Below are 6,872 nucleotides of genomic sequence, written 5' to 3' on the forward strand. Positions count from 1 at the left end.
TGTATTCCACCTAGCTCAGTTACATTTCATTGTTGTTGAGAAACTATTGCATTACGCCCATGTGTTTTCAAATGATTTGATATGAAATTTCTTTATAATGGCTCTCAACTATATTTTGTAAATAAAAATATTATGTTTTGTTTTGATATCTCTGCGTGCTAGTACTTTTGTGCTGACCCCTTCCCCTCTCCAACCTCTCAGGTTCAGAGGCCCAGTCTAGGGGTCAAGAGAATCAGTAGATCATTCAGACAGAGTTGCAGAGACAAGTGGTGAGCCTTTTATGTTTTGGAAGGTCTTATGTCCTACAGTCCTTTTATCTTATATTTAGTTTTGGGGTCTACTAGGGGCCTTGTCCCAGTTATATACAGTTACTTGACTCAGTCATTTGTTAGAGATTTTCGCAGACAGTTGTTTAGAGGTTGATTGATGTTGGGAGGAACCTTATTTCCCCATTATTGTTTCTTTTCATATTTATGACCATGTTTTTGAATTATTGTGTTTCTTCTGCCTTACTTTGATCATATGATTTAGGTGCATGATTACCAGACAGATAGGGGTGTTTTGGGCCTCCATGGTTTGAAATGCTCGTCACGGCCAGGCACTGGTTCGGGTCGTCACAGACTCCTTGAAGATGTACCATCTAGTCGAGTTATTCCCCTTGATTCCTAAAAGGTGTATTTCTAATCGAGTTATTCCCCTTGATTCCTGGAGGATGTACGACAACGTCCAAGCACACACGTTAGTGTATTTGGTCTTACAAGGAGTAAAGTGGCCTAATATAAGCCAAGTATCGATCCCATAGAGACTTTATCTAACAACTGTTCTATTCTAGCTCACAACTTTGATTCAATTGATGCAAGCGTAATAAAAAAGAGAGTTTTGAAATTGAAACTTGGAATTAAAGTAAATAATGTGAAAATAAAAGTCTTAGAACAATTAATAGGAAAAAACCCAGGGTTAAAGCACTCCAAACATTCATACTATGTTATTGAACTTCATTCGTTAACTTTCTTATCTTGGTTGTTGATTTGTAGGGTTAATTGCATGATTATGGTCTCCCAACCTCTAATCGTTTACCTAATATGGACATTACAACTACATCATTTAGTAGGGATGTAATAATCTAGTTAAGCGTTTGAAATATATCATCCCACGTTTGAATCAAGTAAGGCATCTAAGTACATCCCTATCCTAGACGCTAATTCAAATTCTTTATTTAATAAAATAATAAAAATCATACTTTGTTTATTTCCATGTTCTATCTCCCTATTCCCTCTTCCGAGATCAGAAGATCAATAATATATATATTTTACGGGTGATCAATCCATAAAATATTTAAAACAAGAATAAACAAACAACCAATAATGATAAGCAAATTAAATGAATTTAACCCAAATCAATAGTACTTTTGTTCTCGGCTTTAACTCCGAAAAGGAAGTTTTTAGCCACTCATATCCATAATCAATATCCAATTAATTGTATGAATAATTAAAACCATGAAGAAATCTAAATTAAAGAAATAAAAACCAAAAAGAAGCTGTGGTATCCTCCAGTGTTGTTCCAAGCGATCTAGGGGTCCCAATATGTCCAAAACGGAGTTTGGGACATTATATTTATAGTAGACAAGTTATAAAATGACTTGGATTAGGTTTCCACACTATTTTATTTCATATGGGCATTATTTTCCTGACTTTGGGCATCACCACGTCGCAGCATAGTGCCAAATGGCATCACTGGACACTTTTTTCCCCATTTTGGTGCTCACCGCGAAGTAGTGTTATCGCGTTGAGCTACTATTTTTGGACAAATGCCAATTTACATGACGCTGTGATGTGGTGTTTTAAAATTTTGGGCCCCCTATGAATCCAATGGTTTGCATCACGTTCCCATTGGCCAATCACACAGCTCACACTCGCCCAAAATATTTTAGGGGTCCAGATTGGATCAATTTGTGTATTGTGCTTCCGTTGAGTCATTCCGAGCCTTTTTGAGTTGTTTACACTTGATTTGAAGCTGGTATATAGTTAATATATCATTATAATCTTTATAAAAAGCAGAATATATCATTAAACACAACAATTTAGTGCTTAAAACAACACAACATCTAAAACGGTGAATAAAAAACACGAGCTAAGCATAGGCTAATTTCACTTTGATATTTAACTCATTGTTTTGACTCTTGTATTGATCCTGTTGACCCTTGAACATTATCAACAAGATTTTTCACATATAAATACACAATAACAACTTTGGGAACTCACTAAACACATTATAACCCAACACGATGGACTAGTCAAACACCTAGCTCAAGTAGTCACACTAGTTTTCTCGATTGAATTCCACATGATCAATTTGAATCAAAACTCATGTGAAAGTACCATTAAACATTGTAAACACATACTTGGACACTTCGATGAACATTTATATCATTATCAACACATTAAGCACATGAATTATCTTTAAAAAAAGCCTTAAAAGGCTAGAATAGTCGCGATAGAATGCATAAATACACCCAACATCACCACCCCACACTTAAAGTCTTGTTCGTCCTATAAACACTATGCTCTGGAAAAAGTCAACACTTCTACGAAAAGAAATACACACAAACTAGTACTACAATGACTATATGGAATGCAAGTTTCTACGCTAAGCATATTACATACACAATTGATAGCTCAAGAGCACTACTTTAAAACATCCTAGCCTCAAGAATTGACTCCACCAGTGGCAAAATCACGCATATTTGTCAATCAAAGACATCACACGAATCATCCACATTCATCAAAACATGTTCCCTCACAATCAAGAGAGTTAACCAAAATTATTCACAATTATGCAATGCATAACACAATGGGTATAGGAATAAAGTTTCGCTCACTCTCACAAGGAATTCACAAGTCACAATAATGAACCATAGGCTTGACCTTAGTGTAGTGCTCCACTAATATCAGAATGATGAACTTAGGATCAAATGAGTCTTTTTCGGGTTGTAATGTAGGCTAAGGGACAGGTAGGAACTATTTGGGAATAGTGACTAACCTCTCTAAGTGCTTTAATACACTATATTATACATTTAGAACCAATCTCCAACAACCAATTTACATTATTTTTATCTACCCACATCATTTTTTTGCCCCATCTCTTTTAAGCATTTTCACAAACACATAGTGGAAGTATTATTTATTACCACATGAATCAATTTTTCCTTTTCACACCCATATTATGCTATGTACCTCTATGATAGCCACTCTTAACTTAAGCGATTTACCTTAGTTAAGGTGCACAATGTCCAAGAAGGACCAGGGCCAAAACAGGTTCATTGTAACACATTCGAGCTAAAATTTGGAACTTTTTCAAATAGTTTTCGCTACTCCCAACCACTACAATTGCACACGCCAATAACTAGACTTTGGGGCATCAATTTTACCTTTTTTCTCTTATTTTTCAAACTCCTTACTTACTCTATTTTACATTAAAGGGATCAGGAGCTTTTTGGATAAAATTAAGGTTCATAAAAGATGGGATTCGACTACTTATAAGGCTAACAAAGAAAAAGCTAAAGGCTCAATGGGGCTGACTAGGATTACACACAAAGGTAGGTCAAAAAGACGATATAAAACAAGGCTATCAAAGAAATGCTTATATCATTTCCTAAACTCTCATTCTTTATTTCACTTTGCACACACACCGGGCAAGTTCTAGACATCACATGCAATAAGGAATATACAAAGACTCACATCACATATGGCACATGCTTGACTCATATAGGATTATCATAGACTCTCAACCAAATAATAGCATGAATATAAATTTAAGCCACAAGATGAAGAGTCACAAACATGAGCCTAAGAGTCTCACAAGTAGTAATTCCATAATCAACATGCTTTTACAACTAAAACACTTGCACCATGCAATCAAAAATAGCAATAACAAGAATATCTTACATAATTTATTTTAAATGAACCAAAATTTTGGAATTTCCCCACCCTACACTTAAAAATCTACTTTGTACCCAAACTGAACTTAAAAGTAAGAGATATAAATACTCCCTGAGGCCTCTGGTCCTATCTAGTAGAATTCTTTTGCATTAATGGGATCCAAGGAACCCCATACTCAGTTTCTGCTCCTTAGCTTAGATTTTTTGTACTCAGACTTCCCTTCAAACCGTGACTCAACAAAGACAAAAAATATGTGAAGTAAAAACTAAAAATATAAAATAAAAATACCTACTTTACTTGGGCTGCCTCCCAAGAAGCGCCTGATTTAGTATCGCGGCACGACCCAACTACGACTTAGTCATTCTCTTGTCTTCTCTTTCTCACACTTGGTTTCCATCTTATTATTCTTTTCACCCTACTTAGGTATGACCTCTCAAGGACAATAAAATTTTCAATAATAGCCTTTTCAGGCTCATCAATATGCATCAAGTCAGGCGGTGGTGGTGGCAGCTTAGGCAACTCAATGAGGGTGTCAGAAGAGGTCTTTTATGGAATGACCACCCCATGCTTATCCCCTTTAATAACAGTAATCATGCACAAGTATTTATATTAGGATAGTGCAGTGAGTGGTTTGTATACCTTTAAAACTGCCTCTTTATCCTCCAACCTCATAGTTAGCATTCCCCCTCTTACATCGATCAGTGCTCCTCTAGTATCTAAGAATGGATGCCCCAAGATGATTGGTACCTATTCGTCTTACAAAAAATCAATAACAATAAAGTCGGCAGGAATAATGAATTTACCAACCTTTATGAGAACATCCTCTATAATTTCTTTAGGATAGGTAATGGACCCATATGCCAGCTGCAAAAGTATAGTGGTCGGTCTAGGCTTTCCTAAGCCCAATGTATTAAACAAAATAGGGTCATCAAATTTATGCTTTCCCCTAAGTCACTCAGTATGTCAACTACCTTACTACTCCCAATTTGAATATGGAGAGTAAACTTTCCTAGGCCCCTAAACTTCATCAGCATTTTCTGTGTCATTACCATGTTACACTCTTCAGTGAGTGCTATTGCCTCCACATCCTAGAATTTTACCTTATTATCAACCATATTTTCTCAAGTACTTAGCATACTTGGGCATTCTCTGCAAAATATCTAACAAAGGTAAGTTAATGTAAAGCTCTCTGAATGTATCAAAGAACTTCTTAAGCATTGCATCCTTCTTTGCTTTTATTTGCCTCTGAGGGAAGGGGAGTGGAGACATCTTATTCACTTCTTCAGTAGCTTTTTCTTTTGAGTACTCATACTTCCTTAATCTTTAGCAACTTTTTCATTTACCCGTGGGGGAGTCAAATTTGCATCCACCTCCTTAGTTACCTTTGGAGGTTCTCCTTGAAGTTCTTTACCATTCCTCAAAGTGATTGCCATAACTTATTTTGGATTTTTTGTATCTTCTAGAAGACCTCCTTGAGGCCTAGTATTCAATGCTTCTTGTAACTGGCCCATCTGCAAATCTAAGCTTCTCTGGGCTGCTTACAAATTTTTCATATCCGCAGTCAGCTGTGCTTGATTAGCTAAAATCTATTTCAATATCTCTTCTATGTTTCTAGTTAACTGGTTTCCTTATGCCTGTGGTTGTGAAATTTGCTGTTGTTGTGCATTCCACGACTGAGTCTGCCACTTTATGTTGTAGGCATTACCATAATTCGGCCTTTGAGCATTGCCCACATACATTACTGATTTCAAATTTAAAGCACACATGGCAGCTGCGTGGCCGCTATTACCATAGATTTCACACCAACCTACAGCTTGTTGGATTACATTAACGGTGGCAGCATGTTGTGCTACTCCCAACTTCAAGCTGCTAAATTGGGTATTTATCATATTCTGCAATGCAGTAACTTGAGCTGATAAAATAGTGTATTGGTCCACTTCCAACAACCCTACAACTTTCATTGTAGCACTCCTAGAATCACCATGCCACTCTAGATTTTCTTGATCTATGCAGTTTAATAAAATGTACAGCTCATCATATGTCATCTCAAGATCTTGACCACCTGCAGCTTAATCTAGAAAATTTTTTGTATTGTGGTCAAGAGCCTATACAAAAGTATGAGCAAGTACCTCGTTGGACAGTTGACGGTGTGGACAGTCCCTACGAAGAGCCTTGAAACTCTCCCAAGCATGATAAAGATTCTCATCTGGTTTCTGTTTGAATCACACTATCTTACTGTGAAGTCTCACAGTCTTACCAGACTGGAAGAACCGAATAAGAAATTTTTTGGCCATGTCATCCCATGAGGTAATTGAGTTTGTTAGTTTCTCATTCAACCACTTTTTACCTTCTCCCAACAGTGAAAAAGGGAAAAGCATCATCGTCATATAGTCTTGATTCACACCTATAGGAATTAATGTATCACTGATTTTCAGAAAATTTTGTACGTGGACCTGTGGATCTTCATGTGAAAGACTTATGAATTGTTTACTGCTAATCAGAAGCTGTACTATATTCTATTTTAGTTCAAAATTTCCTCCAGCTGTTGGCTTTTGAAACAGGGAGGTCAAATTGGTTGGAAGTGGGATTGCCACTTTTCTCACTATCCTATAAGCTATTTGTTTTTCAGCCATTGGAACAGAATCAACTTGATTTTTTACGATTTGAGGAATTCTGGGGAGAAGGATTGCTTCTCTCCTACATTGATGAAAGTCTTTCTCAGGTTTGGGGCTTGGTTCAACCAACTTCGGAGCCCTTGTTAGCTTACTAACCTTAAAACCCATTTCCTGCAAATACAAAAACAAGACCAACCATAAAAACACCAAAAAAAATCTAAAAGTAAACCTCAAATAAACAGTTGCCAAATTTCAAGTCCCCGACAATGGCGCCAAAAAAATGACAACACCCAAGCACACACGCAAGTGTACGTGGTCT

General features: G+C 36.6%; 1 non-coding gene across 1 annotated transcript; it reads left to right on the forward strand.

Moving 5' to 3' along the window:
- Positions 1–6,077: 6,077 nt before the first annotated feature.
- LOC124888334 lies at positions 6,078–6,184 on the forward strand. The gene has a single exon (XR_007046459.1). It is a non-coding gene; the product is annotated as a small nucleolar RNA R71 (small nucleolar RNA).
- The last annotated feature ends 688 nt before the right edge of the window (positions 6,185–6,872 follow it).

The sequence above is a fragment of the Capsicum annuum genome, chromosome 10 (genome assembly GCF_002878395.1).
Source record: "Capsicum annuum cultivar UCD-10X-F1 chromosome 10, UCD10Xv1.1, whole genome shotgun sequence".
Lineage (NCBI taxonomy): Eukaryota > Viridiplantae > Streptophyta > Magnoliopsida > Solanales > Solanaceae > Capsicum > Capsicum annuum.